At 57.8% G+C, this 22,500-nt stretch overlaps 1 protein-coding gene across 1 annotated transcript in view; it reads left to right on the forward strand.

Annotated features, from left to right (window-relative positions):
- The window catches only part of LOC142493986 (spectrin beta chain, non-erythrocytic 5-like), a 183,268-nt gene that overhangs the window by 3,676 nt on the left and 157,092 nt on the right, over nt 1-22,500 (forward strand). Inside the window, exon 2 of the mRNA XM_075598818.1 lies at nt 4,314-5,351. The gene's annotated coding sequence lies outside the window, so the exon portion shown is untranslated. The remainder of the gene's footprint in view (nt 1-4,313; nt 5,352-22,500) is intronic.

Below are 22,500 nucleotides of genomic sequence, written 5' to 3' on the forward strand. Positions count from 1 at the left end.
TACGATGTCCCTGTGTATTAGGAGGGGGCGAGAGGGTGCGTTGTCCCTGTGTATTAGGAGGGGGTGAGAGGTGCGTGTCCCTGTGTATTAGGAGGGGGTGAGAGGTACGTGTCCCTGTGTATTAGGAGGGGTGAGAGGTGCGTGTCCCTGTGTATTAGGAGGGGTGAGAGGTACGTGTCCCTGTGTATTAGGAGGGGTTGAGAGGTGCGTGTCCCTGTGTATTAGGAGGGGGTGAGAGGTACGTGTCCCTGTGTATTAGGAGGGGGTGAGAGGTACGTGTCCCTGTGTATTAGGAGGGGGTGAGAGGTACGTGTCCCTGTGTATTAGGAGGGGGTGAGAGGTGCGTGTCCCTGTTTATTAGGAGGGGGTGAGAGGTGCGTGTCCCTGTGTATTAGGAGGGGGTGAGAGGTACGTGTCCCTGTGTATTAGGAGGGGGTGAGAGGTACGTGTCCCTGTGTATTAGGAGGGGGTGAGAGGTGCGTGTCCCTGTTTATTAGGAGGGGGTGAGAGGTGCGTGTCCTGTGTATTAGGAGGGGGTGAGAGGTACGTGTCCCTGTGTATTAGGAGGGGGTGAGGTACGTGTCCCTGTGTATTAGGAGGGGGTGAGAGGTACGTGTCCCTGTGTATTAGGAGGGGGTGAGAGGTACGTGTCCCTGTGTATTAGGAGGGGGTGAGAGGTGGTGTCCCTGTGTATTAGGAGGGGGTGAGAGGTACGTGTCCCTGTGTATTAGGAGGGTTGAGAGGTGTGTGTCCCTGTGTATTAGGAGGGGGTGAGAGGTACGTGTCCCTGTGTATTAGGAGGGGGTGAGAGGTACGTGTCCTGTGTATTTGGAGGGGGTGAGAGGTACGTGTCCCTGTGTATTAGGAGGGGGTGAGAGGTACGTGTCCCTGTGTATTAGGAGGGGGCGAGAGGTGCGTGTCCCTGTGTATTAGGGAGGGGGGCGAGAGGTGCGTGTCCCTGTGTATTAGGAGGGGGTGAGAGGTACGTGTCCCTGTGTATTAGGAGGGGTGAGAGGTGCGTTGTCCCTGTGTATTAGGAGGGGTGAGAGGTACGTGTCCCTGTGTATTAAGAGGGGGTGAGAGGTGCGTGTCCCTGTGTATTAGGAGGGGGTGAGAGGTACGTGTCCCTGTGTATTAGGAGGGGGTGAGAGGTACGTGTCCCTGTGTATTAGGAGGGGGTGAGAGGTACGTGTCCCTGTGTATTAGGAGGGGGTGAGAGGTGCGTGTCCCTGTTTATTAGGAGGGGGTGAGAGGTACGTGTCCCTGTTTATTAGGAGGGGGTGAGAGGTACGTGTCCCTGTGTATTAGGAGTGGGTGAGAGGTACGTGTCCCGGTGTATCAGGAGGGGGTGAGAGGTGCGTGTCCCTGTGTATTAGGAGGGGGTGAGAGGTGCGTGTCCCTGTGTATTAGGAGGGGGTGAGAGGTACGTGTCCCTGTGTATTAGGAGGGGTGAGAGGTACGTGTCCCTGTGTATTAGGAGGGGTGAGAGGTACGTGTCCCTGTGTATTAGGAGGGGGTGAGAGGTGCGTGTCCCTGTGTATTAGGAGGGGGTGAGAGGTACGTGTCCTGTGTATTAGGAGGGGGTGAGAGGTACGTGTCCCTGTGTATTAGGAGGGGGTGAGAGGTACGTGTCCCTGTGTATTAGGAGGGGGTGAGAGGTACGTGTCCCTGTTTATTAGGAGGGGGTGAGAGATACGTGTCCCTGTATATTAGGAGGGGGTGAGAGGTACGTGTCCCTGTGTATTAGGAGGGGGTGAGAGGTACGTGTCCCTGTGTATTAGGAGGGGGTGAGAGGTGCGTGTCCCTGTGTATTAGGAGGGGGTGAGAGGTACGTGTCCTGTGTATTAGGAGGGGGTGAGAGGTACGTGTCCCTGTGTATTAGGAGGGGTGAGAGGTACGTGTCCCTGTGTATTAGGAGGGGGTGAGAGGTACGTGTCCTGTGTATTAGGAGGGGGTGAGAGGTACGTGTCCCTGTGTATTAGGAGGGGGTGAGAGGTGCGTGTCCCTGTTTATTAGGAGGGGGTGAGAGGTACGTGTCCCTGTGTATTAGGAGGGGGTGAGAGGTACGTGTCCCTGTGTATTAGGAGTGGGTGAGAGGTACGTGTCCCGGTGTATTAGGAGGGGGTGAGAGGTGCGTGTCCCTGTGTATTAGGAGGGGGTGAGAGGTGCGTGTCCCTGTGTATTAGGAGGGGGTGAGAGGTACGTGTCCCTGTGTATTAGGAGGGGTGAGAGGTACGTGTCCCTGTGTATTTGGAGGGGTGAGAGGTACGTGTCCCTGTGTATTAGGAGGGGGTGAGAGGTGCGTGTCCCTGTGTATTAGGAGGGGGTGAGAGGTACGTGTCCCTGTGTATTAGGAGGGGGTGAGAGGTACGTGTCCCTGTGTATTAGGAGGGGGTGAGAGGTACGTGTCCCTGTGTATTAGGAGGGGGTGAGAGGTACGTGTCCCTGTTTATTAGGAGGGGGTGAGAGATACGTGTCCCTGTATATTAGGAGGGGGTGAGAGGTACGTGTCCCTGTGTATTAGGAGGGGGTGAGAGGTACGTGTCCCTGTGTATTAGGAGGGGGTGAGAGGTGCGTGTCCCTGTGTATTAGGAGGGGGTGAGAGGTACGTGTCCCTGTGTATTAGGAGGGGGGTGAGAGGTACGTGTCCCTGTGTATTAGGAGGGGTGAGAGGTACGTGTCCCTGTGTATTAGGAGGGGGTGAGAGGTACGTGTCCCTGTGTATTAGGAGGGGGTGAGAGGTGCGTGTCCCTGTGTATTAGGAGGGGGTGAGAGGTACGTGTCCCTGTGTATTAGGAGGGGGTGAGAGGTACGTGTCCCTGTGTATTAGGAGGGGGTGAGAGGTGCGTGTCCCTGTGTATTAGCAGGGGTGAGAGGTACGTGTCCCTGTGTATTAGGAGGGGTGAGGGGTACGTGTCCCTGTGTATTAGGAGGGGTGAGAGGTACGTGTCCCTGTGTATTAGGAGGGGGTGAGAGGTACGTGTCCCTGTGTATTAGGAGGGGGGTGAGAGGTGCGTGTCCCTGTGTATTAGGAGGGGGTGAGAGGTGCGTGTCCCTGTGTATTAGGAGGGGGTGGGAGGTACGTGTCCCTGTGTATTAGGAGGGGGTGAGAGGTGCGTGTCCCTGTGTATTAGGAGGGGTGAGAGGTACGTGTCCCTGTGTATTAGGAGGGGGTGAGAGGTGCGTGTCCCTGTGTATTAGGAGGGGGTGAGAGGTGTGTGTCCCTGTGTATTAGGAGGGGGTGAGAGGTGCGTGTCCCTGTGTATTAGGAGGGGGTGAGAGGGTGCGTGTCCCTGTGTATTAGGAGGGGGTGAGAGGTGCGTGTCCCTGTGTATTAGGAGGGGGTGAGAGGTACGTGTCCCTGTTTATTAGGAGGGGGTGAGAGGTACGTGTCCCTGTGTATTAGGAGGGGGTGAGAGGTACGTGTCCCTGTGTATTAGGAGGGGTGAGAGGTACGTGTCCCTGTTTATTAGGAGGGGGTGAGAGGTACGTGTCCCTGTGTATTAGGAGGGGGTGAGAGGTACGTGTCCCTGTGTATTAGGAGGGGGTGAGAGGTACGTGTCCCTGTGTATTAGGAGGGGGTGAGAGGTACGTGTCCCTGTGTATTAGGAGGGGGTGAGAGGTACGTGTCCCTGTGTATTAGGAGGGGGTGAGAGGTACGTGTCCCTGTGTATTAGGAGGGGGTGAGAGGTACGTGTCCCTGTGTATTAGGAGGGGTGAGAGGTACGTGTCCCTGTGTATTAGGAGGGGTGAGAGGTACGTGTCCCTGTGTATTAGGAGGGGGTGAGAGGTACGTGTCCCTGTGTATTAGGAGGGGGTGAGAGGTGCGTGTCCCTGTGTATTAGGAGGGGTGAGAGGTGCGTGTCCCTGTGTATTAGGAGGGGGTGAGAGGTGCGTGTCCCTGTGTATTAGGAGGGGGTGAGAGGTACGTGTCCCTGTGTATTAGGAGGGGGTGAGAGGTTACGTGTCCCTGTGTATTAGGAGGGGTGAGAGGTACGTGTCCCTGTGTATTAGGAGGGGGTGAGAGGTACGTGTCCCTGTGTATTAGGAGGGGTGAGAGGTACGTGTCCCTGTGTATTAGGAGGGGTGAGAGGTACGTGTCCCTGTGTATTAGGAGGGGGTGAGAGGTACGTGTCCCTGTGTATTAGGAGGGGGTGAGAGGTGCGTGTCCCTGTGTATTAGGAGGGGGTGGGAGGTGCGTGTCCCTGTGTATTAGGAGGGGGTGGGAGGTACGTGTCCCTGTTGGGTGGGTTAGAGTTCCTCCTCCTCCTCGCCCCGCACTGACCCCCTGCTTCCTGTGCTCGTGTTCCCAGGGTCAGTGAGGACAACGTGACAGACCAGCCGGAGATGTCGCAGAGTGTGATGAGGAAGGCTCAGTCCTTCACTATCGGGACCAAACTCTCCCTCCCCAAATGCCCAGACGTTGCCACCTCTGACCCTGATCCGGGCCCCCTGGACACCTGCCCCCTGCAGCAGAACCTCAGCGACCGCGTGGCCCAGTACCTGACACGGACACAAGCCTCCCCGCCTCGCCGGGGGACCCCCCGCTCTCGAAGTCCCACCGGAGGTATCGCCAACGTGGATCGGACCAACGGGGGCTCCCTGGCTCGCTCATCAAAAGATCGCCCTGTCACGCCAGGGCGAGCCAGCTCACACAGAGGGGGCGGTGAGAGTGAGTCCGAGGGTGCTCGCCCTAAAATCCCGGGGGAACTTCAACAACAACAACAGCCGGGCAGTGAGGGAGGCTGAGCCATGCACCATGGGGTTCCGTGCAGCCAAGCAGGGTCCGTACCAGGCATCGTGGGGGTTCCGTGCAGCCAAGCAGGGTCTGTACCATGCACCGTGGGGGTTCCGTGCAGCCAAGCAGGGTCCGTACCAGGCATCGTGGGGGTTCCGTGCAGCCAAGCAGGGTCCGTACCAGGCACCGTGGGGGTTCCGTGCAGCCAAGCAGGGTCCGTACCAGGCACCGTGGGGGTTCCGTGCAGCCAAGCAGGGCCCGTACCATGCATCGTGGGGGTTCCGTGCAGTCAAGCAGGGTCCGTACCATGCACTGTGGGGGTTCCGTGCAGCCAAGCAGGGTCCGTACCAGGCACCGTGGGGGTTCCGTTCAGCCAAGCAGGGTCCGTACCAGGCACCGTGGGGGTTCCGTTCAGCCAAGCAGGGTCCGTACCAGGCACCGTGGGGGTTCCGTGCAGCCAAGCAGGGTCCGTACCAGGCCCCGTGGGGGTTCCGTGCAGCCAAGCAGGGTCCGTACCAGGCCCCGTGGGGGTTCCGTGCAGCCAAGCAGTGAGGGATGACATGCAAGAATCACCGGAGTCCAAGGCAACAAGGCACCCCAAGCCCAGGTCAAGGTAATGACTCGACATTTCACCTCTTAGCCCGCCCCTGTATCACAGCTCTGTCCCTCAGCCCGCCCGCTGCTCGCTAACCTCCTCCCCTGCTCGCTAACCTCCTCCCCTGCTCGCTAACCTTCTCCCCCTTCTGCTCGCTAACCTCCTCCCGCTGCTCGCTAACCTCCTCCCCTGCTCGCTATCCTTCTCCCCCTTCTGCTTGCTAACCTTCTCCCCTGCTCGCTAACCTCCTCCCCTGCTCGCTAACCTTCTCCCCCTTCTGCTCGCTAACCTTCTCCCCTGCTCGCTAACCTCCTCCCGCTGCTCGCTAACCTTCTCCCTCTGCTCGCTAACCTTCTCCCCTTGCTCGCTAACCTTCTCCCTCTGCTCGCTAACCTTCTCCCTCTGCACGCTAACCTTCTCCCTCTGCACGCTAACCTTCTCCCTCTGCACGCTAACCTTTTCCCTCTGCTCGCTAACCTTCTCCCTCTGCTCGCTAACCTTCTCCCCCTGCTCGCTAACCTTCTCCCCCTGCTCACTAACCTTCTCCCCCTGCTCGCTAACCTTCTCTCCCTGCTCGCTAACCTTCTCCCCCTGCTGCTCGCTAACCTTCTCCTCTGCTCACTAACCTTCTCCCTCTGCACGCTAACCTTCTCCCCTGCTCGCTAACCTTCTCCCCATGCTGCTCGCTAACCTTCTCCCCCTGCTGCTCGCTAACCTTCTCCCCTGCTGCTCGCTAACCTTCTCTCCCTGCTGCTCGCTAACCTTCTCCCCCTGCTGCTCGCTAACCTTCCCCCCCTGCTGCTCGCTAACCTTCTCCCCCTGCTGCTCACTAACCTCCTCCCCCTGCTCGCTAACCTCCTCCCTCCGCTCACTAATCTTCTCACTCTGCTGCTCGGTAACCTTCTCCCCTGCTGCTCGCTAACGTTCTCCCTCTGCACGCTAACCTTCTGCCCCTGCTCGCTAACCATCTTCCCCTGCTCGCTAACCATCTTCCCCTGCTCGCTAACCTTCTCCCCCTGCTCGCTAACCTTCTCCCTCTGCTCGCTAACCTTCTCCCTCTGCTCGCTAACATTGTACCTGTAATCCATAACACTCCCACTGCTCTCTAACCTTCTCCTCCTGCTACCTATCCTTCTCCCCCTGCTTGCTAACCTTCTCCGTGTGTAGTGTGTGTGTGTGTGTGGGGGGGGGGGGGAAGGGAGGGAGGGTCCATGTGTAGTGGGGAGGTATCCGTGTATACTGTGGGGGGGGGGGGGGGTAGGGGGGGAGGGTCCATGTGTAGTGGGGAGGTATCCGTGTATACTGTGGGGGGGGGGGGGGTAGGGGGGGAGGGTCCATGTGTAGTGGGGAGGTATCCGTGTATACTGTGGGGGGGGGAGGGGGTTCGTGTGTTGCCTGTGTGTAGTGTGTGGGGGGGGGGGGGGGAGGTATTCGTGTGTAGTGTGTGGGGGGTTACGTGTGTGGGTGGGGGTTCTGTGTGTAGTGTGTGATCCATGTTTGGGGCTGGGAGGGTCCGTGTGTGAGTGGGTTTTTTTTTTGTTTAGTCGGGTGAGGGAGTCTGTGTGTGGGTGACGGGATCCATGTATAGTGTGGGGGGGATCCTGTATGGGTGGGGTGGTCCGTGTTTGGGGGTGGTCCTTGTGTAGTTGGGGGTTCCTTGTGTAGTGTGTGTGGGGGGGGCGGTCGTGTTTTATGGGGGAGGTTCATGTGTAGTTGGGGGTCCTTGTGTAGTGTGGGGGTGATCCTTGTGTAGTTGGGGTGTCCGTGTGTAGTTGGGGTGTCGGTGTGTAGTTGGGGTGTCGGTGTGTAGTTGGGGTGTCGGTGTGTAGTTGGGGGGGTCCGTGTGTAGTTGGGGTGTCCCTGTGTAGTTGGTGGGCCCGTGTGTAGTTGGGGGGTCCGTGTGTAGTTGGGGGGTCCGTGTTTAGTTGGGGTGTCCGTGTGTAGTTGGTGGGTCCGTGTGTAGTTGGGGGTCGTGTATAGTTGGGGGGATCCGTGTGTAGTTGGGGGGTCCATGTGTAGTTGGTGGGTCCGTGTGTAGTTGGGGTGTCCGTGTGTAGTTGGGGGGTCCGTGTGTAGTTGGGGTGTCTGTGTGTAGTTGGGGGGTCGTGTGTAGTTGGGGGTCCGTGTGTAGTTGGGGTGTCCATGTGTAGTTGGGGGGTCCGTGTGTAGTTGGGGGGTCCGTGTGTAGTTGGTGGGTCTGTGTGTAGTTGGGGGGTCCGTGTGTAGTTGGTGGGTCCGTGTATAGTTAGGGTGTCCGTGTATAGTTGGGGGTCTGTGTGTAGTTGGGGGGTCCGTGTGTAGTTAGTGGGTCCGTGTATAGTTGGGGGTCTGTGTGTAGTTGGGGGGTCCGTGTATAACTGGGGGGTCCGTGTGTAGTTGGGGGGGGTCCCGTGTGTAGTTGAGGGGTCCGTGTATAGTTGGGGTGTCCGTGTGTAGTTGGGATGTCCGTGTGTAGTTGGTGGGTCCATGTGTAGTTGGGGGGATCCGTGTGTAGTTGGGGGGTCCGTGTGTAGTTGGGGTGTCCGTGTATAGTTGGGGTGTCCGTGTGTAGTTGGGTGTCCGTGTGTAGTTGGTGGGTCCATGTGTAGTTGGGGTGTCCCTGTGTAGTTGGGGGGTCCGTGTATAGTTGGGGGGATCCGTGTGTAGTTGGTGGGTCCGTGTATAGTTGGGGGGTCCGTGTGTAGTTGGGGTCCGTGTGTAGTTGGGGTGTCCGTGTGTAGTTGGGGGGTCCGTGTGTTGTTGGGGGGTCCGTGTGTAGTTGGTGGGTCCGTGTGTAGTTGGGGTGTCCGTGTGTAGTTGGTGGGTCCGTGTGTAGTTGGGGTGTCCGTGTGTAGTTGGGGTGTCCGTGTGTAGTTGGGGTGTCTGTGTGTAGTTGGGGGGGTCTGTGTGTAGTTGGTGGGTCCGTGTGTAGTTGGGGGGTCGTGTGTAGTTGGGGTGTCGGTGTGTAGTTGGGTTGGTCCGTGTGTAGTTGGGGGGTCCGTGTGTAGTTGGTGGGTCCGTGTGTAGTTGGGGGGTCCGTGTGTAGTTGGTGGGTCCGTGTGTAGTTGGGGTGTCCGTGTGTAGTTGGGGGGTCCGTGTGTAGTTGGGGGGTCCGTGTGTAGTTGGGGGTCCATGTGTAGTTGGGGTGTCCCTGTGTAGTTGGGGGGTCCGTGTATAGTTGGGGGGATCCGTGTGTAGTTGGTGGGTCCGTGTATAGTTGGGGGGTCCGTGTGTAGTTGGGGTCCGTGTGTAGTTGGGGTGTCCGTGTGTAGTTGGGGGGTCCGTGTGTTGTTGGGGGGTCCGTGTGTAGTTGGTGGGTCCGTGTGTAGTTGGGGTGTCCGTGTGTAGTTGGTGGGTCCGTGTGTAGTTGGGGTGTCCGTGTGTAGTTGGGGTGTCCGTGTGTAGTTGGGGTGTCTGTGTGTAGTTGGGGGGGGTCTGTGTGTAGTTGGTGGGTCCGTGTGTAGTTGGGGGGTCCGTGTGTAGTTGGGGTGTCGGTGTGTAGTTGGGTTGGTCCGTGTGTAGTTGGGGGGTCCGTGTGTAGTTGGTGGGTCCGTGTGTAGTTGGGGGGTCCGTGTGTAGTTGGTGGGTCCGTGTGTAGTTGGGGTGTCCGTGTGTAGTTGGGGGGTCCGTGTGTAGTTGGGGGGTCCGTGTGTAGTTGGGGGGTCCGTGTGTAGTTGGGGTGTCCGTGTGTAGTTGGGGGGTCCGTGTGTAGTTGGTGGGTCCGTGTGTAGTTGGGGTGTCCGTGTGTAGTTGGGGGGTCCGTGTGTAGTTGGTGGGTCCGTGTGTAGTTGGTGGGTCCGTGTGTAGTTGGGGGGTCTGTGTGTAGTTGGGGTGTCCGTGTGTAGTTGGGGGGGTCCGTGTGTAGTTGGTGGGTCCGTGTGTAGTTGGTGGGTCCGTGTGTAGTTGGGGTGTGGGGGGTGGTCCCTAGACCAACTTCTCAACCTGGGCCGTATGTGAGATAACCCCGTAACCCCACGTAACACCCGTAACCCCACGTAACACCCGTAACCCCACGTAACACCGTAACCCCACGTAACACCCGTAACCCCACGTAACACCCGTAACCCCACGTAACACCCGTAACCCCACGTAACACCCGTAACCCCACGTAACACCCGTAACACCCGTAATGGCGCTCTGCAAGTCTGCTGACGGGTGATAAGGACATTTACTGTACTGCAGAGACCAAGCTATTGCCTCACTGATAATAGTGAGTGTGAGTGAGAGTGTGAGTGTGACAGCACAATGTGACGTAACAATGATTAGTCTCCCAAAAATACTGAATGTAATTATAGTGTATATATAAATAGGGTTGAGGAGGGGCTGGGCAGTTGAGGGGGGGCTGGGCAGGTGAGGGGGGGCCGGGGCAGGTGGCGGGGGGGCGCAGTTGAGGGGGGCTAGACAGGTGAGGGGGTCGGGGGCAGGTGAGGCGGGGATGGCAGGTGAGGCGGGGATGGGCAGGTGAGGGGGATGGGCAGGTGAGGGGGATTGGCAGGTGAGGGGGGCTGGGGCAGGTGAGGGGGGGGGGGGCAGGTGAGGGGCATTGGCAGGTGAGGGGGGCTGGGCAGGTGAGGGGGGCTGGGCAGGTGAGGTGAGGTGAGATAAACTAGCTTATGGGGTAAGTCTGTTGAAGCGTTTCCCTTGTGCACGCACACACACACACACATACATAAACACACACACACACACACACACACACACACACACACACACACACACACACACACACACTCACACACGTTAAAGAAGTAGCATCAGAAGCTTGTTTGCAAAGTCGTGCGCTCATTGGGACTGCCACTTTAAATGTGGCTGCCCCTTCTGCACAGCCCTCACTGCTGGGAGGGGGTTAATGGGGCGGGAAGGGTTAACTGGCAGCTGGCAGGCTGCCCCCCCCCCCCCTGCACTATGGGAGCAGGAAAGATGATGTCATGTGGAAAGCTGACACACTCTGATGGATGATGACCCAACAGAGATTAACCTCTTCCTGCCCCCCCCCCCCCCCCCCCCCCCGTCACCCCCTCACATATGGAGCCCTGAGCAGCTAGAGTTTCAGCCAGGGAGGAACTCAAACTGTCGGACGCACATTTCCTGCTGCGCTGGGCGTGGGGTTCTTTGTAGGGTTTTAGCTACAACCCCGTAATAATAATAATAATAATAATTATCTTTCTAGTGATGCCAGTGTACACAAGCAGTCTCTTCTCTGCAGAGCTGACACTCTAAAGCTGAGGCCTTAGGCACAGGGAGGCACGGGGACCGTGTCCCATGTCACAAGGAGGTGACACTGCGATTTAACGCCGGTTCACACACTCCAAAGGCAGGCACAATGCCACGGAAGGTTTTTCTTTAACCATTGCGCGCACACACTAGAGTCCGTAGTGATGTAGTAGTGATGGGGCGTGGCGCTGTGCTCACTGGCGCGGTGCTCGTGGCTTTTCCTGCCGCGTTTTGTTTATTTGATGCTGAAATATTTATTGCAGATTACATAGATTTCTCTTTGCTTGTCTCCCACCCCGTGTCCCAGGCCCTTTTCACACCTCCTTTTCACCCCCCCGTGTCCCTGCCACGTGTCCCTGCCACGTGTCCCTGCCACGTGTCCCTGCCACGTGTCCCTGCCACGTGTCCCTGCCATGTTGGGTATGTGTCCGAGACAGGGCAGAAATAAAAAGAATACCTCATTCTGAAACACAATATGTCCCGTATACTGCGAGGCCTAAGAAAAGCACACGCCACGTAATGTTCCTCTCAGTGCACGTGGGCAGTCATTACATTCCATGGGGCACGTGGGCAGTCATTACATTCCGTGGGGCACGTGGGCAGTCCATTACGTTCAGTGGGGCACGTGGGCAGTCATTACATTCCATGGGGCACGTGGGCAGTCATTACATTCCATGGGGCACGTGGGCAGTCATTACGTTCCGTGGGGCACGTGGGCAGTCATTATGATCCGTGGGGCACGTGGACTGTTATTATGTGTTCCGTGGCACTTGTGGGCTGTCATTGCGTTCCTTGGGACACGTGGGCAGGCATTATGTTCCGTGGGACACGTGGGCAGGCATTATGTTCCGTGAGACACGTGGGCAGTCATTACGTTCCGTGGGACACGTGGGCTGTTTTTGTTTCTCTGTTCTTTTTGTGGCTTCCTTAGCCCGTCCCGGGCAGAGATGTGAAGGGGGAGCCACATTTCCTGCTCATTACACAAACACGGGGATCTGGACACCCTGAAACCCGAGTGTTATCGGGGTCAGTTGCGCAGATATAGGGCGTATTGCTACGCGGCGCTATTCCGTGCGGAGAACAGCCGGGAGGGTCCCGGGCACTGCGGCTTTTCGGAAAGAAATGTATGCCAGGCGCACACAGCGTTTCTGTACAAAGCGCTTTCTCAGGTGACTGGCAAAGAAAACAGCATCAATCCCTTATGTTTGGACTATATATATTGGACATTGAGGATGTTTTCTTTGCCAGTCACCTGAGAAAGCGCTTTGTACAGAAACGCTGTGTGCGCCTGGAATACATTTCTTTCCGAAAAGCCGCAGTGCCCGGGACCCTCCCGGCTGTTCCTATATCTGGAATTACACCGACAGGTTATTTCCCTGAACCACGCAGCTTCGGTGCCTCTAACTGCAAGCGTACTGCTGCTTTAATGTACTCTTCCAGGTGCGCAGGCAGAACCCCCGTGTCTGATCTTAGTATGTGTAGACCATAATTACTGAAACATATCCCGGGCGTGGGCTCATGTCATATCCCGGGCGTGGGCTCATGTCATATCCCGGGCGTGGGCTCATGTCATATCCTGGGCGTGGGCTCATGTCATATCCCGGGCGTGTGCTCATGTCATATCCTGGGTGTGGGCTCATGTCATATCCCGGGCGTGGGCTCATGTCATATCCCGGGCGTGGGCTCATGTCATATCCCGGGCGTGTGCTCATGTCATATCCTGGGTGTGGGCTCATGTCATATCCCGGGCGTGGGCTCATGTCATATCCCGGGCGTGGGCTCATGTCATATCCCGGGCGTGGGCTCATGTCATATCCCGGGCGTGGGCTCATGTCATATCCCGGCCGTGGGCTCATGTCATATCCCTGGCGTGGGCTCGTGTCATATCCCTGGCGTGGGCTCGTGTCATATCCCGGGCGTGGGCTCGTGTCATATCCCGGGCGTGGGCTCGTGTTATATCCCGGGCGTGGGCTCGTGTCATATCCCTGGCGTGGGCTCGTGTCATATCCCGGGGGTGGGCTCATGTCATATCCCTGGCGTGGGCTCATGTCATATCCCGGGCGTGGGCTCATGTCATATCCCGGGCGTGGGCTCATGTCATATCCCGGCCGTGGGCTCATGTCATATCCCGGCCGTGGGCTCATGTCATATCCCGGGCGTGGGCTCATGTCATATCCCTGGCGTGGGCTCATGTCATATCCCGGGCGTGGGCTCATGTCATATCCCGGGCGTGGGCTCATGTCATATCCCTGGCGTGGGCTCATTTCATATCCCGGGGGTGGGCTCATGTCATATCCCGGGCGTGGGCTCATGTCATATCCCGGGCGTGGGCTCATGTCATATCCCGGGCGTGGGCTCATGTCATATCCCTGGCGTGGGCTCATGTCATATCCCGGGCGTGGGCTCATGTCATATCCCTGGCGTGGGCTCATGTCATATCCCGGGCGTGGGCTCATGTCATATCCCTGGCGTGGGCTCATGTCATATCCCGGGCGTGGGCTCATGTCATATCCCTGGCGTGGGCTCATGTCATATCCCGGGCGTGGGCTCATGTCATATCCCGGCGTGGGCTCATGTCATATCCCGGCCGTGGGCTCATGTCATATCCCGGCCGTGGGCTCATGTCATATCCCGGCCGTGGGCTCATGTCATATCCCGGCCGTGGGCTCATGTCATATCCCGGCCGTGGGCTCATGTCATATCCCGGGCGTGGGCTCATGTCATATCCCTGGCGTGGGCTCATGTCATATCCCGGGCGTGGGCTCATGTCATATCCCGGGCGTGGGCTCATGTCATATCCCGGGCGTGGGCTCATGTCATATCCCGGGCGTGGGCTCATGTCATATCCCGGGCGTGGGCTCATGTCATATCCCGGGCGTGGGCTCATGTCATATCCCGGGCGTGGGCTCATGTCATATCCCTGGCGTGGGCTCATGTCATATCCCGGGCGTGGGCTCATGTCATATCCCGGGCGTGGGCTCATGTCATATCCCGGGCGTGGGCTCATGTCATATCCCGGGCGTGGGCTCATGTCATATCCCGGCCGTGTGCTCATGTCATATCCCTGGCGTGGGCTCATGTCATATCCCGGGCGTGGGCTCATGTCATATCCCTGGCGTGGGCTCATGTCATATCCCTGGCGTGGGCTCATGTCATATCCCGGGCGTGGGCTCATGTCATATCCCTGGCGTGGGCTCATGTCATATCCCGGGCGTGGGCTCATGTCATATCCCGGGCGTGGGCTCATGTCATATCCCGGGCGTGGGCTCATGTCATATCCCGGGCGTGGGCTCATGTCATATCCCGGGCGTGGGCTCATGTCATATCCCGGGCGTGGGCTCATGTCATATCCCGGGCGTGGGCTCATGTCATATCCCTGGCGTGGGCTCATGTCATATCCCGGGCGTGGGCTCATGTCATATCCCGGGCGTGGGCTCATGTCATATCCCGGGCGTGGGCTCATGTCATATCCCGGGCGTGGGCTCATGTCATATCCCGGCGTGGGCTCATGTCATATCCCGGGCGTGGGCTCATGTCATATCCCTGGCGTGGGCTCATGTCATATCCCGGGCGTGGGCTCATGTCATATCCCGGGCGTGGGCTCATGTCATATCCCGGGCGTGGGCTCATGTCATATCCCGGGCGTGGGCTCATGTCATATCCCGGGCGTGGGCTCATGTCATATCCCTGGCGTGGGCTCATGTCATATCCCTGGCGTGGGCTCGTGTCATATCCCTGGCGTGGGCTCGTGTCATATCCCGGGCGTTGGCTCGTGTCATATCCCTGGCGTGGGCTCATGTCATATCCCGGGCGTGGGCTCGTGTCATATCCCTGGCGTGGGCTCATGTCATATCCCTGGCGTGGGCTCATGTCATATCCCGGGCGTTGGCTCGTGTCATATCCCTGGCGTGGGCTCATGTCATATCCCGGGCGTGGGCTCATGTCATATCCCTGGCGTGGGCTCATGTCATATCCCGGGCGTGGGCTCATGTCATATCCCGGGCGTGGGCTCATGTCATATCCCGGGCGTGGGCTCATGTCATATCCCGGGCGTGGGCTCATGTCATATCCCGGGCGTGGGCTCATGTCATATCCCGGGCGTGGGCTCATGTCATATCCCTGGCGTGGGCTCATGTCATATCCCGGGCGTGGGCTCATGTCATATCCCTGGCGTGGGCTCATGTCATATCCCTGGTCTGGGCTCATGTCATATCCCTGGCGTGGGCCCATGTCATATCCCGGGCGTGGGCTCATGTCATATCCCGGGCGTTGGCTCGTGTCATATCCCGGGCGTGGGCTCATGTCATATCCCGGGCGTGGGCTCATGTCATATCCCGGGCGTGGGCTCATGTCATATCCCGGGCGTGGGCTCATGTCATATCCCTGGCGTGGGCACATGTCATATCCCTGGTGTGGGCTCATGTCATATCCCGGGCGTGGGCTCATGTCATATCCCGGGCGTGGGCTCGTGTTATATCCCTGGCGTGGGCTCATGTCATATCCCGGGCGTGGGCTCATGTCATATCCCGGGCGTGGGCTCATGTCATATCCCGGCGTGGGCTCATGTCATATCCCGGCGTGGGCTCATGTCATATCCCGGGCGTGGGCTCATGTCATATCCCTGGCGTGGGCTCATGTCATATCCCGGGCGTGGGCTCATGTCATATCCCGGGCGTGGGCTCATGTCATATCCCGGGCGTGGGCTCATGTCATATCCCGGGCGTGGGCTCATGTCATATCCCGGGCGTGGGCTCATGTCATATCCCTGGTCTGGGCTCATGTCATATCCCTGGCGTGGGTCCATGTCATATCCCGGGCGTGGGCTCATGTCATATCCCGGGCGTTGGCTCGTGTCATATCCCGGGCGTGGGCTCATGTCATATCCCGGGCGTGGGCTCATGTCATATCCCGGGCGTGGGCTCATGTCATATCCCGGGCGTGGGCTCATGTCATATCCCTGGCGTGGGCTCATGTCATACCCCGGGGGTGGGCTCATGTCATATCCCTGGCGTGGGCTCATGTCATATCCCGGGCGTGGGCTCATGTCATATCCCGGGCGTGGGCTCATGTCATACCCCGGGCGTGGGCTCATGTCATATCCCTGGCGTGGGCTCATGTCATATCCCGGGCGTGGGCTCATGTCATATCCCGGGCGTGGGCTCGTGTTATATCCCGGGCGTGGGCTCGTGTCATATCCCTGGCGTGGGCTCGTGTCATATCCCGGGGGTGGGCTCATGTCATATCCCGGGCGTGGGCTCATGTCATATCCCGGGCGTGGGCTCATGTCATATCCCGGGCGTGGGCTCATGTCATATCCCTGGTCTGGGCTCATGTCATATCCCGGGCGTGGGCTCATGTCATATCCCGGGCGTGGGCTCATGTCATATCCCGGGCGTGGGCTCATGTCATATCCCGGGCGTGGGCTCATGTCATATCCCTGGTCTGGGCTCATGTCATATCCCGGGCGTGGGCTCATGTCATATCCCGGGCGTTGGCTCGTGTCATATCCCGGGCGTGGGCTCATGTCATATCCCGGGCGTGGGCTCATGTCATATCCCGGGCGTGGGCTCATGTCATATCCCGGGCGTGGGCTCATGTCATATCCCGGGCGTGGGCTCATGTCATATCCCTGGCGTGGGCTCATGTCATATCCCGGGCGTGGGCCCATGTCATATCCCTGGCGTGGGCTCATGTCATATCCCGGGCGTGGGCTCATGTCATACCCCGGGCGTGGGCTCATGTCATATCCCGGGCGTGGGCTCATGTCATATCCCTGGCGTGGGCTCATGTCATACCCCGTACGTGGGCTCATGTCATATCCCGGGCGTGGGCTCATGTCATATCCCGGGCGTGGGCTCATGTCATACCCCGGGCGTGGGCTCATGTCATATCCCGGGCGTTGGCTCATGTCATACCCCGGGCGTGGGCTCATGTCATATCCCGAGCGTGGGCTCATGTCATATCCCGGGCGTGGGCTCATGTCATATCCCGGGCGTGGGCTCATTTCATATCCCGGGGGTGGGCTCATGTCATATCCCGGGCGTGGGCTCATGTCATATCCCGGGCGTGGGCTCATGTCATATCCCGGGCGTGGGCTCATGTCATATCCCGGGCGTGGGCTCATGTCATATCCCGGGCGTGGGCTCATGTCATATCCCGGGCGTGGGCTCATGTCATATCCCTGGCGTGGGCCCATGTCATATCCCTGGCGTGGGCCCATGTCATATCCCTGGCGTGGGCCCATGTCATATCCCGGGCGTGGGCTCATGTCATATCCCGGGCGTGGGCTCATGTCATATCCCGGGCGTGGGCTCATGTCATATCCCTGGCGTGGGCTCATGTCATATCCCGGGCGTGGGCTCATGTCATATCCCGGGCGTGGGCTCATGTCATATCCCGGGCGTGGGCTCGTGTCATATCCCGGGCGTGGGCTCGTGTCATATCCCTGGCGTGGGCTCGTGTCATATCCCGGGCGTGGGCTCATGTCATATCCCGGGCGTGGGCTCATGTCATATCCCTGGCGTGGGCTCATGTCATATCCCGGGCGTGGGCTCATGTCATATCCCGGCCGTGGGCTCATGTCATATCCCTGGCGTGGGCTCATGTCATATCCCGGGCGTGGGCTCATGTCATATCCCGGGCGTGGGCTCATGTCATACCCCGGGCGTGGGCTCATGTCATATCCCGGGCGTGGGCTCATGTCATATCCCTGGCGTGGGCTCATGTCATATCCCGGGCGTGGGCTCATGTCATATCCCGGGCGTGGGCTCATGTCATATCCCTGGCGTGGGCTCATGTCATATCCCGGGCGTGGGCTCATGTCATATCCCGGCCGTGGGCTCATGTCATATCCCTGGCGTGGGCTCATGTCATATCCCGGGCGTGGGCTCATGTCATATCCCTGGCGTGGGCTCATGTCATATCCCGGGCGTGGGCTCATGTCATATCCCGGCCGTGGGCTCATGTCATATCCCTGGCGTGGGCTCATGTCATATCCCGGGCGTGGGCTCATGTCATATCCCGGGCGTGGGCTCATGTCATACCCCGGGCGTGGGCTCATGTCATACCCCGGGCGTGGGCTCATGTCATATCCCGGGCGTGGGCTCATGTCATATCCCTGGCGTGGGCTCATGTCATATCCCGGGCGTGGGCTCATGTCATATCCCGGGCGTGGGCTCATGTCATATCCCTGGCGTGGGCTCATGTCATATCCCGGGCGTGGGCTCATGTCATATCCCGGCCGTGGGCTCATGTCATATCCCTGGCGTGGGCTCATGTCATATCCCGGGCGTGGGCTCATGTCATATCCCGGGCGTGGGCTCATGTCATATCCCTGGCGTGGGCTCATGTCATATCCCGGGCGTGGGCTCATGTCATATCCCGGCCGTGGGCTCATGTCATATCCCTGGCGTGGGCTCATGTCATATCCCGGGCGTGGGCTCATGTCATATCCCGGGCGTGGGCTCATGTCATACCCCGGGCGTGGGCTCATGTCATACCCCGGGCGTGGGCTCATGTCATATCCCGGGCGTGGGCTCATGTCATATCCCTGGCGTGGGCTCATGTCATATCCCGGGCGTGGGCTCATGTCATATCCCGGGCGTGGGCTCATGTCATATCCCGGGCGTGGGCTCATGTCATATCCCGGGCGTGGGCTCATGTCATATCCCTGGCGTGGGCTCATGTCATATCCCGGGCGTGGGCTCATGTCATATCCCAGGCGTGGGCTCATGTCATATCCCGGGCGTGGGCTCATGTCATATCCCGGGCGTGGGCTCATGTCATATCCCGGGCGTGGGCTCATGTCATACCCCGGGCGTGGGCTCATGTCATATCCCGGGCGTGGGCTCATGTCATACCCCGGGCGTGGGCTCATGTCATACCCCGGGCGTGGGCTCGTGTGGGTCCCTGTGATGTGAAGCAGAGATACAGTGTGTTGTGTTTGTGTGTGACTGTGTGTGTGTGACTGTATGTGTGTGTGTGTGTGTGTGTGTGTGTGTGTGTGTGTGTGTGTGTGTGTTGTGTTTTGGTTCAGTACGGGGCCCAGTGACTGTTCACGTGCGGGACGGAGATCCCGTGTGCACGGTGTAATGTTACCGCGTGCCGGACATCCCCCGGAGAGCAGCGCAGAGCAGCGCTGAGCAGCGCAGCGCAGCGCAGAGCAGCGCAGAGCAGCGCAGCGCAGAGCAGCGCAGAGCAGCGCAGAGCAGAGCAGCGCAGCGCAGAGAGGCTTCATAACCAAGTCATGCATCTTACTGGCAGATGTACGCAAAGGGATCCGACATCTGATCTATGACATCACCGGCCACTATGTGACATCACCGGCCACTATGTGACATCACCGACCACTATGAGGTTATCCTCTCAGCGGCATAATACATATGCTGTAACATAAAGCGGGGCTGAGTATGACTACACACCCTTGTGAGTTTCTCCTTCGCAGGGAGATTTCCGGCTCCTCCAATATGGAAGGAATTAGCCCTTTGGCTGTCAGAATATCCTGCTTTGCAGTAGGTTGCTGGCAGTGAAAGGGTTGACAGTGTGTGACTGTATGTGTGTGTGTGTGTGTGTGTCTGTATGTGTGTGTGTGAGTGTGTGTGTGTGTGTGTGTGTGTGTGTGTGTGTGTGTGTGTGTGTGTGTGTGTGTGTGTGTGTGTGTGTGTGTGTGTGTGTGTGTGTGTGTGTGTGTGTGTGTGTGTGTGTGTGTGTGTGACTGTATGTGTGTGTGACTGTGTGTGACTGTGTGTGTGTGTGTGTGTGTGTGTGTGTGTGTGTGTGTGTGTGTGTGTGTGTGTGTGTGTGTGTGTGTGTGTGTGTGTGTGTGTGTGTGTGTGTGTGTATGTGTGTGTGACTGTGTGTGTGTGTGTGTGTGTGTGTGTGTATGACTGTATGTGTGTGTGTGACTGTGTGTGTGTGTGACTGTGTGTGTGTGTGACTGTGTGTGTGTGTGTGTGTGTGTGTGTGTGTGTGTGTGTGTGTGTGTGTGTGTGTGTGTGTGTGTGTGTGTGTGTGACTGTGTGTGTGACTGTGTGTGTGTGTGTGTGTGTGTGTGTATGACTGTATGTGTGTGTGACTGTATGTGTGTGTGACTGTATGTGTGTGTGACTGTATGTGTGTGTGACTGTATGTGTGTGTGACTGTGTGTGTGTGTGTGTGTGTGTGTGTGTGTGTGTGTGTGTGTGTGTGTGTGTGTGTGTGTGTGTGTGTGTGTGTGTGTGTGTGTGTGTGTGTGTGTGTGTGTGACTGTATGTGTGACTGTGTGTGTGACTGTGTGTGTGTGTGTGACTGTGTGTGTGTGTGACTGTGTGTGTGTGTGTGTGTGTGTGTGTGTGTGTGTGTGTGTGTGTGTGTGTGACTGTGTGACTTGTATAGCACTGACACTGTACGTAGAGCCGCAGTCCTTGTATAGCACTGACACTGTACGCAGAGCCGCAGTCCTTGTATAGCGCTGACACTGTACGCAGAGCCGCAGTCCTTGTATAGCACTGACACTGTACGCAGAGCCGCAGTCCTTGCATAGCACTGACACTGTACGCAGAGCCGCAGTCCTTGTATAGCACTGACACTGTGTGTGTATGACTGTATGTGTGTGTGACTGTATGTGTGTGTGACTGTATGTGTGTGTGACTGTGTGTGTGTGTGTGTGTGTGTGTGTGTGTGTGTGTGTGTGTGTGTGTGTGTGTGTGTGTGTGTATGACTGTATGTGTGTGTGACTGTATGTGTGTGTGACTGTATGTGTGTGTGACTGTATGTGTGTGTGACTGTGTGTGTGTGTGTGTGTGTGTGTGTGTGTGTGTGTGTGGGTGTGGGTGTGTGTGTGTGTGTGTGTGTGTGTGTGTGTGTGTGTGTGTGACTGTATGTGTGACTGTATGTGTGACTGTGTGTGTGACTGTGTGTGTGTGTGTGACTGTGTGTGTGTGTGACTGTGTGTGTGTGTGTGTGTGTGTGTGTGTGTGTGTGTGTGTGTGTGTGTGTGTGTGTGTGACTGTGTGACTTGTATAGCACTGACACTGTACGTAGAGCCGCAGTCCTTGTATAGCACTGACACTGTACGCAGAGCCGCAGTCCTTGTATAGCACTGACACTGTACGCAGAGCCGCAGTCCTTGTATAGCGCTGACACTGTACGCAGAGCCGCAGTCCTTGTATAGCACTGACACTGTACGCAGAGCCGCAGTCCTTGTATAGCGCTGACACTGTACGCAGAGCCGCAGTCCTTGTATAGCACTGACACTGTACGCAGAGCCGCAGTCCTTGTATAGCACTGACACTGTACGCAGAGCCGCAGTCCTTGTATAGCACTGACACTGTACGCAGAGCCGCGGTCCTTGCATAGCACTGACACTGTACGCAGAGCCGCAGTCCTTGTATAGCACTGACACTGTACGCAGAGCCGCAGTCCTTGTATAGCACTGACACTGTACGCAGAGCCGCAGTCCTTGTATAGCACTGACACTGTACGCAGAGCCACGGTCCTTGCATAGCACTGACACTGTACGCAGAGCCGCAGTCCTTGCATAGCGCTGACACTGTACGCAGAGCCGCGGTCCTTGCATAGCACTGACACTGTACGCAGAGCCGCAGTCCTTGTATAGCACTGACACTGTACGCAGAGCCGCAGTCCTTGCATAGCACTGACACTGTACGCAGAGCCGCAGTCCTTGTATAGCACTGACACTGTACGCAGAGCCGCAGTCCTTGTATAGCGCTGACACTGTACGCAGAGCCGCAGTCCTTGTATAGCACTGACACTGTACGCAGAGCCGCAGTCCTTGTATAGCACTGACACTGTACGCAGAGCCGCAGTCCTTGCATAGCACTGACACTGACTGTCCTTGCAGCATCCTGTACATGATGATAAAACGCCCAATACAAGTGATGCCCCCTCCCCCCCCCCCCCTCCCCACAGGGCGCTGCACCCAGGGGTCACCTCCTCCCCTCATTCTTCATTGTACAGAGAGAGTTAAGCCCCCACTCCTGGGATGCTCCCCGGGGCTGTGGGACCTCGGACCCCCAGCATGTGTTTCGGGAGGGGGCAGCAATGAACAAACACTCACTTGTCTGTGGGGTCCTGTGTGTGTGTGTGTGTGTGTGTGTGTCTGTGTGTGTGTGTGTGTGTGTGTGTGTCTGTGGGGTCCTGTGTGTGTGTGTGTGTGTGTGTGTGTGTGTGTGTGTGTGTGTGTGTGTGTGTCTGTGTGTGTGTGTGTGTGTGTGTGTGTGTGTGTCTGTGGGGTCCTGTGTGTGTGTGTGTGTGTGTGTGTGTGTGTGTGTGTGTGTGTGTGTGTGTGTGTGTGTGTCTGTGGGGTCCTGTGTGTGTGTGTGTATGTGTGTGTGTGTGTGTGTGTGTGTGTGTGTGTGTGTGTGTGTGTCTGTGTGTGTGTGTGTGTGTGTGTGTGTGTGTGTGTGTGTGTGTGTGTGTGTGTGTCTGTGGGGTCCTGTGTGTGTGTGTGTGTGTGTGTGTGTGTGTGTGTGTGTGTGTGTGTGTGTGTGTCTGTGTGTGTGTGTGTGTGTGTCTGTGGGGTCCTGTGTGTGTGTGTGTGTGTGTGTGTGTCTGTGGGGTCCTGTGTGTGTGTGTGTGTCCCCGTGTGTGTGTGTGTGTGTGTGTGTGTGTGTGTGTGTGTGTGTGTGTGTGTGTGTGTGTGTGTGTGTGTGTGTGTGTGTGTCTGTGGGGTCCTGTGTGTGTGTGTGTGTGTGTGTGTCTGTGGGGTCCTGTGTGTGTGTGTGTGTGTGTGTGTGTGTGTGTGTGTGTGTGTGTGTGTGTCTGTGGGGTCCTGTGTGTGTGTGTGTGTGTGTGTGTGTGTGTGTCTGTAGGGTCCTGTGTGTGTGTGTGTGTGTGTGTGTCTGTGGGGTCCTGTGTGTGTGTGTGTGTGTGTGTGTGTGTGTGTGTGTGTGTGTGTCTGTGGGGTCCTGTGTGTGTGTGTGTGTGTGTGTGTGTGTGTGTCTGTGGGGTCCTGTGTGTGTGTGTGTGTGTGTGT

Source organism: Ascaphus truei, chromosome 4 (assembly GCF_040206685.1).
Source record: "Ascaphus truei isolate aAscTru1 chromosome 4, aAscTru1.hap1, whole genome shotgun sequence".
NCBI classification, from domain to species: Eukaryota; Metazoa; Chordata; class Amphibia; order Anura; family Ascaphidae; genus Ascaphus; species Ascaphus truei.